Genomic DNA, 13,483 nt, shown 5'->3' with positions numbered 1-13,483 from the left:
TTCTCGAACATATATATATTATTTTCCATCCCTACTAAAAATATATGGAGAACTCTTCAAGATCTCAGGAAGTGGTGAATCTTCATATGGAAGAAGACCTCAAAGGATGCAGTTCGGTTCAAGAACTTGTTTTGAAAAAGATGATTGCAAGAAAAGAGTACAACTCTTGGATTGCTGAATCTGTCAAGGATTTAATTCCTTTTCATAATGGCTCAAATGTCGAATTTGTAAATCTTCAACTGCAAATAAATCATCTAATTGATGGTCAGACCAAAATCCTTGAAAATAAAAAAGTATTGATACGGAACCAGAAGAAACTTATCTCTGATTGCATCAAGGATAGGGAACTTGCTCGCATTGTTGATCGAAAGGTGAATGTTCTAACTCATGAACATGGACTTTATACGGTCAAAATAATCAAGGATATCAACGATACCTTTTATGATGGAGTCATGGAGAGGTATGAAGTTATCAAAGAAGTCTGATCCTTAATGTCTAGGAAACTTATTATGAGAATTTATTCTTATGTTTAAGAAGGATAACTACGGTTTGGAATAGCATTATTTGTGATTACACATAGTTATTTCAACGATTTTCATCTTGCAATGTTTTTAGATTTTTTTTTTTTAAATTCTAAAGTTATTTGGAAGATGATTTTTGCAATATTTAATTTTTTTTGATTTATATATTACAATTGCTTATGAGATATATGTGTTTATGTTCATGAACCGTGTTTATCTCATACGTGCTCAAAAGTTAAGTCTATTGTGTCATTATGCAAATTTTGATGAAAGATAAAATGAACTTTTGAAAACATTCCGCAGTATTGATCTTTCGTTGATTCACTTTTATGTGAAAGTATTGTATGACACCGGATACAAATCCATGTGATTTGTTAAGGTCCAAAGAAATCATTTTTTTCTTGTAAAAGTAAGGTCGCTCATGTTGTTATCTTGGGAATGACATCAAATGGGGGAGATTTCTTAATTGAACTTGTGCTTAATTGCCATATCTTTGTGGGGAGTGCAGTTCTGAAATATTAGAGGAGTTATCTTGTATCTTTATAAACTCCTTGATGAATACACTAAGTTTCGACTATGTGAAATCATCGAAACAAAGTTGATATGTTCTCTTTTAGTCATGAAGTATCTTTTTGAAAATTTCATTATGATCCCGTAATTTTCGTACCTTTTCCAATTTACATTGACAAAAAGGGGGAGAATTATTTTGTAGTTCACACTACATACATATGGTTTAAGGATCATTATGTAAGGGGGAGTGGTTTTCATTGTAAGATGAAGTATTGACTAAGGGGCAGTGATACGTATCACCATAGTATTATTTCAAATTTGTGATGCAATTGAACTTTGATTATCTATAATAATACTATGAGACTGTATAACAATGATTGAGAACATCTGTTTTTTTATTATTATGGCTACGGATCTTCAACAACAATGATGTTGATTTGAACACGTTCAAGATCGCTGAAGTACTTGGAGTAACGAAGAATTCAAGGAATGTTGAAGACCCAAGGACATCAAGCATGATGGATGATAAGCTACAAAGTTTATTTATTTTGTAATCCATATGTATTGATAGTTTTGTCACTAAAATTGACAAAGGGGGAGATTGTTAGAGCACTAATCGGTCGAACTCGCAAGCGTTACTATCTCAAGCTTGTTTGTCAAGTTTAGTTGATCAAAACTATATACTTGATTTCTATTCTACTTATCGCTATGTCTCGGATTAGGATAGAATGTCTAGTTGAGATTTAGACTTCACAACGTTCACCAATTGAAGACGAAGATCTACTGAGGAGCTTGGAGGAACTTCATCAACAAAAGGTATGTGACTAAAACTTATCTATCACTGAGAAGTATATTCCATTATATCTTCTAATGAGACTAAGTCGTATAGCTATATATACTTTTAAATTATACACATTTGATATTTCGAGTTGAGTTTAACTCGCTTATCTATTTCTCGAAATATGTGTTGGAAGCTTTTTTCTTTAGCTATGTTCATCATATTCTTGACGAGTTTAGTTGGAAACAATCTATTTGTTGGAAACTAAATATTATCTCAAAAGATGATCATGTGAAAATTACCTTGAACATCTTATATGATTTGTGTGAGACAGTCATTTGATGTTAGCTTGGGAAGTTTCGCATTGATCATTCGATCACTTGAAAATTACTCGAAGCTAATGGTTTGTGTGAGACAAACGTTGTCGTCTTCTAAGGATGTTTAAACGATTTAAATGAGAGTTTAGAACAATTACAAATGTCTGGATACGACACGGTATGCATACCTAGTATGCGAACTGTATTGTGATGATTCAGGTCCGGAACTCTTGTTTGCGTACCTGGTATGAGAACGGATTTACCTGAGAAGGTCTAAAACTCTTGTTCGCGTACGCAGTATAAGAACGGGTTTACCTGAGTTGGGTCCGTTACGGTTGTTCGCGAACCGGGTTTGCAAACGGCTTGACTATGCCAAGGTTCGTAGCGGCTGTTCGCGTGCCTGGCTGGTGAACACAGTGGTGAAGTTATAGAATCGGTTATGTATGATTCTCATACTCATGAACTAAAACATTTATGATCTAAGGAATGCAATCTTTGCAAACCGCATGAATTGATTCTGTATAAGTACTTTGTACGATTACGAATCAAACCGATTTCGATTCAATTTGTTCATATATATTTGTATCAGATATTGAACAATTGAACAACTCTATTTGAAACACAATTAGATTCATTTGATTATCTTTCATGATTGATCGATCTTCATATTTTATCTAGAAGTGTTAGATGAATATGGTTAAGACAAAAGTGTTCATATGACTAACTTTGGTTAACTGTTATTGAGCCAACCCAATATACACGTTTAGGTACGGTATCCCATACATATTTCCTGTGTTTGTAACAATCTAAGACCATCTAACGGTGGAGATTGATTGCTTTATTTTTAAGCAGACTTAGCTTGAATCTTAAATCAGGTTGTCATCTAACGGTGAATATTGAATGCTTTGTTACTAAGATATCTTAGCTTTGATTGAAAGCAACCCTGATTTGGAAGATATATAAGGGAGAATTATAGCAACCGGAAAACCTAATCCTCACACTTTTATGTGTTCCTAGTTGCGTACTTGAGTCGATTCTCCTTTAACCTAGGTTTTTCCAAAAACCATCATAGGTTAACGACTTGAAGACTTCATTGGGATTCATGAAGCCAGATCCAACTATTTTCTCTGCAGTTGCGTATTCTGATCTTACCTGTTTAATCGTATTAAGTTTTATCTTCTCTAAGATTTACTCGAGATTTATATCTGATAGGTAAGATATAAAAAGTAATCACAACAGCTCTTCGTCTCAGACTCTTGTGATTCCGAAATAACTTTTCAGGTTAATCAATTGGGTTATTGTGAGGTGACTGATATTTCTAGGCTGCTCTTCGGGAGTATAAGACCGGATTGTTAGTTGGTTCCTGTTCACCTTGATTTTATCAAAAGATGGAACAAAAATCGAATAAAGAATAAACATATCTATTGGAGACAAATTTGTTTATAAGTCTTTGACTTTGGATCGTAGAAACTCTTAGTTGTGGGTGAGATCATCTAAAGGAGTCAAGTGCGCAGAATCCGGCGTGGTTCTAAAGGTGTAGGGAATGCGACTGTACCTTAATCGGTGTGAGACTTTGTTAGGTATCAACTACATTCCAGTCCGAAGTTAACTTGTAGTAGGCTAGAGTCTGTAGCGGCTTAATACAGTGTGGTGTTCAAATATGGACTAGGTTCTGGGGTTTTTCTGCATTTGTGGTTTCCTCGTTAACAAAACTTCTAGTGTTTGTGTTATTTCTTTTCCGCATTATATTTTTATAATTGAAATATCACAGGTTGTGCGTAGTTCAGTCAGTGGCTAAATCCGCATTATCTTTTCCGCATTGGTCTTTGGTACCGTCCAAGTTATTTCTCATATCAATCAGGTTCGCAGATTTCTATCTGTTTGATTTGCTGATTGTATTGAGAAAGAGATAAAAAGAACTCAGTGATATAATTGCTGATTGAGTCTCGCTTTTAAGTTGGTGCTATCGGAATTACATTGGAGTTTAGTTCATACAGATTGTCGAACGAATTATTAGTTGTAGTTGTAGTTGTTATACCCCCGCTTTTTTTAGAAACAGTCACTTGGAATAAAGAAAACAACCAACATGACGAGATTTAAAGAAAATAAAGTGAGGCATCATGAATTAATTTCCAAAATATGAAAATATTTTCATATATGATGTGATAATATATTTTCAAAGATCGAATGATTTTTCGGAATTAAATGGACATTTCTCATAAAATGGAAAGTAAACCATATAAAGAATAATGGTTAACGTGGAAAGATTCTAGGACTTTGAATATAAACGATGACAGTACAAAGTGCCAAAGAACTAGAACTGTGAACCGATAACATAAATACCATTTTCAAAAAGGGATTGCGGCGCATCTTGTTGCTCGCTTGCCTGCTATGTAATTATTTTCTTATCAAAAAGCTGGACAAAAGTTAAATTAAACAAAAATTAGGTATTGTTAAAAATCTTGTGGTGAACAATGACAAAATATTGATAAAAATAAACCAACATAAACTGAATTGATGATGATAACAACTATAAATATGTTCACAAATACACTGTTTAGGTAGGAATTCGAGAGTGGGTCTGTATTTTCAAATTGAAAAGTCAGCATAGATGCAGGGAGATATTAACGGGGTTAGACGTATCATCCAGATGGGAAATCAAAAAATAAATACAAGATTTTTGGAAAGATAATATTGTCGTAAACCAATAAACTAATTAAGCAAAGGAGATACAATAATTTTAGTTTTGAATGAAAAAAATAAATCAAAAGAGAGTATATCAATCACTGATGCGATATAAGATCGATACAGATAAAACGCCCAATAAAAACAAATACCACCAACCTGTATATGTCTTGTTGGGGCTTAATATTTGTGAGTGAGTTATCAGTCAAAAAGAAAAAAATCATTAGCCAACCAATATTGATGTTGGAAACAAACCATGCAAAAATTTGAACTAAGATATGAGATTTTTGATCTCGAATAAAGATCAAAAAGAAATATTTGAACATGAATAAAATAAAAAGAATTTGATCAATCTTGGATATCCAAGATAGTAGTCTTTAAATACATATTAATTAATTTTTATTGACCAAATAACTATGCCGTATGAACAAGGCACAAATAGAAACAAAAGAATTGATAGAATATCACGCTTCACTGTGACATGCAAAAACACGTATCTTCTTTAACCGGGAACACAATAATGTTGCGATATATAGTAAGTAAAAGATTTTCCGAATAAAAACATTTACAAAATAAAATGAGTTTAAATAACCAATATGATGAAGAAAAATAAAAATGAGCCAATATGTAATTGTCTTCCGAGAAAAAAATGGAAAATATTTCCACAAATAAATTCGTTACCAGAACTTACAAGAATTTCGGAATTGAGTTTTGAATCTAATGTTCTTGATAAAACGAACATAAAAGAATCGAGACAAAAATAGAAACATTGTTGGTGAATCATAAATGATCAGATGTAGTGAACGGGCAAATCAATGTTCTTCACTGTTCACTTTATTAACAGACTACATGACCAATAGAAATTTTTTTTGCCAACGTTTAATATGATCAATTAGTTACTGAAATATATAAGCTCATGAAAATAGGAACGTAATGTAAATTGATGTTCCGATTCCGGAGAGGATCTAAAAGCAGATATATGTAGATCAGAAATAGTGAAATGAAAATATAGCCTTACAAGGATCTAACTTTTGAATTGCATCAGAGTCCATAAACGAAAGATGTATTGTTATAAACCTATTGTTGATATTATAGAAACCTACATAAAGGTCTTCCACATAAATAAAAGGCACAAGAATAATGAGTTTGAAGAGTTATTTGATGATAACTAGTCCGGAAAAATATTGATGAAAATGATAAATAAATAAAAAGTAGAAAGTGGAAGTAATATGGATCGAGGATTTCTGCTCTGATACCATCTTAAATTTTGATATGTAGATCAAAACTAAGAACTTGTTTGTTTGCAGCTGACTCGGCGTCTGAATCTGAGTCAACTCCTGACTCGGACCGAGTCAGCAGTCAGACCGTTTGTTTTCCATTTTGAGTCAGATCTGACTCGACCTCTGACTCAGACATAACCCCTGACTCGGACTCATTTGAGTCAGGCAACAAAATACCCCTGACTCATGGGACCAAACCACTGACTCACTTATTTCCGAGTCAGATGAGTCAGATCTGACTCAAAACAAACATATCGACTCAGATCCAGATGAGTCAGGTGATTTCACTCAGATCCAGATGATTCAGATCCAGACGACTCAGATGAGTCAGGAGTAAACAAACATGGTGTAAGATGAATATCATTTATGTTAGGAAATAACAATATTAAATCAATGATAAAAATGAAAAATCAAGAAAATAAATATACATACCAAAATCACAATGGAGACAATAACGTGGTTCGGTCAACTCGACCTACATCCACAGACAGAAACCCTGAAGGGTCAAATATATTATTGACCCTCAGAACATTCTTAGATAATTTTACAATTACATTTACACTCTTATCTATAGAGTCACGGACATTGTTAAACCTAATTAAGAAGATAATACAAAATCTAAATGATACGTAAGTTTTTAGGATACTATAAAGATTATCAGCAATATTCTTATCTTCCAATTTTTAATTATCTTTTATTCACGTACACTGCATGGACAACTTGGTGAGAGTTTTCTTTACGGTCACCTGAACTACTGAAATACGTGTTATATTCTGATAAGGTTTCCGATTTATCTACTTGTATGATTTGTTGATCTCAAATCTAATGAAATAGAAACAAGATGAAAATCTTGAGGTTGCTCCTCAATTGCTATCAAGAAGTATTTGGGAGATTGTACCTATTTATTCTCTCACGTTGATTTTCTTACCTGCTAATGTATTTGGCTCACTATAGTTTCAATTGATCTCTCATTTATGGATAAATCTCTTGCTTCTGGTGTTTATATAAAGCATATCGAGTGTTTGTGTTAGTACTTACTAGAATATGACCCGTGCCGTGGTGGGACTGAGAAATGGGATAGTATTAGCTCATATGACAACGGTCATGTACCTTTTTTTTTTTTTCTCTTTTTTCTGAAATATCTGTGAAAATATATTGATCCTGGAGTGCAGGTTCAAAACTAATCTAGCATATTCACCGCGGTTAGCCATGAACTAGTATAGTTATCTGCCATACTTTTGGTTGGGGTCGGGGGAATCTGTATCTTGCCATTTTCATCTTTATTTCACATGTAAAAACTTATATAATTATCATAGAAAATTTGTGAAGGTCGAAGAAGAAAACATGAAGTTGTGAACGGCAAGTCGTATGAGCAATATAATGTTGTCGGTTGTTTGTTGCCGCAACAACTGTTTTGCAATTACAAATTACATAAACATCACATGTAGTTGGAGATAGTTTAGATCATTCCTGTTTCCGCTTTTGTTTATTCCAGTTGGGCTTCTAAAGGAACATTTTAAGTTGACGATTACCTTGGAAAGAAATGTATGATGACCAAATTTTCTAGAATGAGGAAGTATGAGATTTAAGTTGATTAAGTTGAAAATAGGGTTTCCTCCCTTTAAAGTATGGTAGAGAAATTGATGGGTTCAATTCATGATCACACAAACCTTAACAGGGTTGAAGGTGCTAGATCAATTTTGAACTCGCATATTGGATGGTAACAAATGCCTAATCTTTTAATCACCTTGGAATTGGAATTGAAGATTAGGACATATGAACCATAGTCAAGGCAAAAATAATCTTTTAATTAATGTAGATTTCTCATTTCGTATAAACCAACTCCAGCACTTTACTAATTTGTGTAATTAGTGATATAGAAGAAAGCCACTCATCTGTTAGAAACAGGTATATCCACTTTTAAATTCAAATTCAGCAAAAAATTAAGCATAATTGCTGGAAGTATATATCCACTTTCAAGTACCCCTTCAGGATTCCAGAATGAAAGTATTTACTGCTCTATTCTGTAACTAATATGAACCATCATTTACTATACCTACCTAATAGCCACTTTAACTTAAATTTGACAACAACACCAAGAATGCTCTATACTTACCTTCAAGCATTCTGTCCATACCAACCAAAAGTATTAAGGGTATGTTAATGTACAAAGCACAGTTCCACGACATCTTACATATTGGATAATTTACAACTAAAGCACATTGTCTTAACATAATATTGCTAACCAACAATCAAAGGTCCAATAAGAAACCCACAATAATTCTGTAAAAACTCATGGATTTTTGAAGCATGTAAACATAAATTCGTCTCAGTTGAGTCCTTGTAGCTCAAAGTAGAGTGGCATTCTGCATAATCGAGTAAACTCAAATAATGGAGATAGAGTGTGTCTTTGCACTTCAATTTAGGTATAGGACGTCCACATCATTGATCTCCAAAATGGTCATGATAAATTTTTTACCGAACTTATGGCAGCAGCCTTAAGGGTATCTCTATGTGAACAAAGCAATCTTTCGAATTTTCTGGAAGAATCTGCATGTGTATAGGTTTATTAATCATAAGAGAAATTCAACTACAAAGTACAGAGTACTTGTTGGACTAATAGCTAGTAAATCAAAGATGGGATAGAAACTTACCTTTAGTAATAGGTTTTCCATTCTTTGGCCTCTGTAACCATAGAATTGTCCAAAAAGAAGCGGGAAATGGGAATTGCTTCTTGCACACTATATTACTCCACTTTTATCCAAGTAACAATTTTCCTTTTTCTACAAAATAATTACTTGATGATTCTAATCAACTAATCATTTAGATTGAAAGTAAACATTTGAGAGAGAGAGAGAGAGAGAGAGAGAGACGTTCGTTTATTGCTGTGTTGAAACAATCTTAGCCTGAGAAACAAATGAAGGTAAGGAAAGACCACAAAAAACACCGATATAACAAAGTAAAAAAATTCGATTGAATTCGAAAAAATCCCCCATATCTTTAAATCTTAAATTCAAGAACACATAAACATCATTGTGAGAGACTCTTACATGTTTCAAAGTTATACTATTGCACTAATGAGAGTGACACCTTTGTTTTTCCTGCTAAATCCAGTCAACTAAATGCTTCACATAGGCTGGAATGAAACAAAAATAGAGCTTACAAAATGTACCCGTAGGAACATCAATCTTTTCACCAGCTACAGAAAAAAAATAATCTAAGGATCAATCTTTTAACTGCTAATTATACCATGAGAAGGACGACATGTTGTCTGCCATCGCAATTTTGATTCTCCAATAACGTTCCAAGATATTCTTTTTGAAAAAAATAAATAATCAAGCCACATAAAATATACCGAAACTGTTATTAAAATGTGGCTAAAAATTGAATTAGGGAAACAAAAAGTTACTACAAATCAAAATTAGGCAAAAGAGAAATGATCAGAAACAGATTGATAAAATAAAACAGTAGGTAAGAGAAGAATCACCTTACTTTGGGCTTATCACAACATGACTTTGATCTAGCAGAACAAAAAACTTATATTCCTATCACCGTGACTAATCTTGACAAATTAAGCTTTAAGAAACATACTAAGATCCTCTCAAGTCTCTACCTTTTCTAGTGCTTCCATGCAGTTGACTGCGAATGTTAATAGCATTGAAGGATATATTTTGTGGTATAACGGATGAAGAATAAATATTTGATGATGCCATTTTAGGGAAGAATTTTAGGAGAAAAGTCACATTCAAGGCTTTATGAATGGAAATAGTAGTGATATAAACACCATTTAATGGGGAGATTCAGCTGGAAGAGGGCTTAAAATAGGGGTGCGTTTTCAGCAACACCATTCAATGGGGAGATTAAGGATCATTGGATGAGGGGTGAAAATAGGGGTGCATTTTCAGCCGAGATTTATCTTTTGCAATTCCAGGCACTTTAAGAAGAATATAAACTGTTGATTGCGAGAAAAAGTTGATTTAGAGTCGTCGGATTTTGAAAAACACATTTGTTTTTGTAAGATAGATGACACCATTTTAGGGAGAAATTTTAGGAGAAAAGTCACATTCAAGGATTTATGAATGGAAATAATAGTGATATAAACACCATTTAATGGGGAGATTCAGCTGGAAGAGGGCTTAAAATAGGGGTGTGTTTTCAGCAACACCATTCAATGGGGAGATTAAGGATCGTTGGATGAGGGATGAAAATAGGGGTGCATTTTCAGCCGAGATTTATCTTTGCAATTTCAGGCACTTTAAAAAGAATATAAACTGTTGATTGCGAGAAAAAACTGATTTGGAGTCGTCGGATTTTGAAAAACACATTTGTTTTTGTAAGATAATGAGAATCATAACTCTACCTAATGGTTTGACCCTATTTCATAGTTGACCAATAAATCAGCGACCCCAACTCAAAATTGAACGAACTAAAACATTACTAAAACTTGCGACCCAAATGTAAAATAACTCATCTTTATTCTAAGACAAGCAAGACACATGTGATTTTATAGTCTCATCACTAGTCTTCATCATTTTATCGGCCGTATCATTCTTGAAGAGATCATAAAATTCAACATATATATACAAATGTTGAATTGTTACAAAAATCAAAACCACAAATAAATATATTGATGGGTTTGATGTTAATTTGGTCACTTGCATAATTTGCACTTGTCGCTTCACTTTCCACTCTGAAGTCTAGGTTACCTTTATAAAAATACTCAAAAGCGTTCGACATTTTTAGGTTAGTTCTGCTGGTGTTTACAGGAAAGAAGATGTTGTCCGGAGATTTCATTGTTAAGGAGATGTTTGTTCAGTTAGTACAGTACTTAATTTAAAGGACGTTTTAGACATTCTGTCTTTTCAAGAGTCAATCCCTATATATATTTTATCTGTCTTTTCAAGAGTCAATCCCTATATATATTTTATCTGTCTTTTCGAGAGTCAATCCCTGAAATCCATAGTTTCCCTCTTATTAACAAGACTCGATTGTAGGCATGTTACCTGATTGTAGCAATGAACCCTAAGAAAATTTTGTCTGAGATTGGTGCTATCGTAGATGACAGTAAACAATGTTAGGAAGGATTTGACAAATTTAAGACCATTGTTAGACATCCTTATTGTGATGACATTTAGCAAAAATAATTACCAGGTAGATACTACAGCTACTGCGATTGAAAGGGTTCTGCAGCTGTCCGGCTAACACAACGAGGATACCACATTATGATGGCTGAAGCAATAGAAAGCCATGCAAATACACTCGCACTAAAACCAGTCATGCAAATACACTCACACTAAAACCAAATATATGTAAACAAACTGACCTGAAACCACAGCCACCAAGATACACTCAGACCAATAGCTGCACTAGGTAATCACAATTCCAACTTCATTATAAGTAACCAACAAGAGAAAACATCGAAAACAACTGTTTTGCTCACAGTAGCAGAGAAGGCAATGCAGTAGCAGACAAATTTACCACTACCCTGGGTTAAGAGTTTCATATGTAGTAATTCCTAACAAGAAAATGAAACAAAAAGAGGGAAACCAATAAACCATGGGTCATATCCATGTAGAACCCAACAAACAAGGAGTTGCTTTTGTATTCCCAGCTTTAACAACGTTTTATGACTATACTAATACATCCACAGGTAAAAAAAAATGCTACTGCTGTTGCTCACAGAAAGTGGAAGAGAAGTCATCCTCGTGTCTAGGAATAAAGAGTTTTTCTTTTTCTTTTTTAAAGTTACTTAGTACTACCTCTTAAGCACCATTTTGACTCTCAACTTCCACCTTCAAATTTTCAACTACATCGGCAACTGAGCAACACAATCTAGCTCCACATGCTAAAGACTTGACAACTCCATCAATCAATCTCAGGCTCAGCTCATCTTGAAACTCAGTATACAAAACCAGTTTCGAAAAATGTTCATCCAAAACCAACCCAAGATATTTCACGAGTTTTTTGAGAGAAGGAACCCAATCACAAGCTTTCAAACCCAGTTTCTTAGCAGCTTTAGGGCAAGGACATGCTTGAGGAAACTTTTCATATTTCTTCAACCATTTCCCTAAGTACTTAATCAAACTCAACATTTCCGTACCTCCCAATCTTGATAAACAATACGACAATGTCAACAGATCCAGATTTGAACTTGCAAACAAAGTTCAGATGAAGTAAACCCGTCATAAGCAATCATAAGTAATACCGAAGCTTCTTTTGCTAATAAAGATTTTTCATTTTGTTTCCCAATCTTCTCTATAGCTAAATTAGCTTGATTTTCCCAATCTTTTTTTACATTCATCATTGTATTGTGAGAACCTTTACCTTTGGGTGGGGTAAGAAAGTACTTGAAAACACTTACCAGATCACTAGATTGAATGTCCGAAATGTGTTTGATGCACAGACAAAGCAAATCTGATCTCCTTTTCTTCACTAAAATCTCAATCAAATCCAAACAAACAACTCCTTGAAAAATTAAGGCTTTTAGTACTTCCCATATCTCAATGAAGTTCCCATAATCAAACACAACACATCTTTACCGATAAAACCCCCTAACTTTTCTAGCATTAAACAAGAAGAAGTAGTCAAATCATCATCAGACTGATTCGTAACTAGAACAGAAACACCAACTTTTTCCATGATTTTCTTCAAAAATGAATTTAAAAACCCTAAGAACTCGTGTGTATCAAACGACAGAGGATTTTTCAGTTTCTTGTTCAATTTTTTGGTGAATTTGTAACCTGATTCAATGATTTCTGTATCGGCTTCTGAAATCTTCCATCCTTGAACGCGCTTGATAAGTTTGGCATCATCTGTTTTGTTTTTCTCGGGCTTCAAATCGGTTATAATTGAATTCCCGTTCAATATTATGGGGTATTTTGATTCAACTGATGATAAGTTTTCAGAATCAGCAGCAGCTCTTGTGATGAGTTCAAGTAACGACATCTCCAACCGAAATGAAGAACCCTGATTACAATTTCAAGTTTCGGGTGGAAGAAGGAAGAGCGAAGCTGGATACGGAAAACTGGGAGGAAAAAGATTTAGGGGTTTTGTGGGAAGGAACTTTGGAGTTGAGTTAGGGTTTTAGCAGTAGCCATTAAGACGTTGAGGAGGTTGGGCCCGATTTTGGAGTACTATCGTCCAACACCTAGACACGTTTTAGTCTCGAAAGCCCAAGCCCGGTCATAAGTACGGGAGACTCTGCTAAGAGAAATTTCCAGTTTGGTCCTAGGCCCATATAGTTATTTCTAATAGGGTCCGTCCATCCATATTAGTTGTTTAACTGGAGGTCCATAATTGTTCAAAATAAACGAAATGACTAAAATACTCTATGTTTCCATACGTGCGTGTCTACACGGTTCCCTGTTACCCTAATATCACCCGATCTTTTTC

General features: G+C 34.0%; 1 pseudogene; it reads right to left on the bottom strand.

Annotated features, from left to right (window-relative positions):
* Positions 1-11,468: 11,468 nt before the first annotated feature.
* Positions 11,469-13,145, bottom strand: LOC113304801 (annotated as a pseudogene).
* Positions 13,146-13,483: the final 338 nt, after the last annotated feature.

The sequence above is a fragment of the Papaver somniferum genome, chromosome 8, assembly GCF_003573695.1.
Source record: "Papaver somniferum cultivar HN1 chromosome 8, ASM357369v1, whole genome shotgun sequence".
Classification (NCBI taxonomy): domain Eukaryota; kingdom Viridiplantae; phylum Streptophyta; class Magnoliopsida; order Ranunculales; family Papaveraceae; genus Papaver; species Papaver somniferum.
The sequence above is the reverse complement of the archived record's forward strand: the minus strand, read 5'-3'. Positions and strand labels throughout refer to the sequence as shown.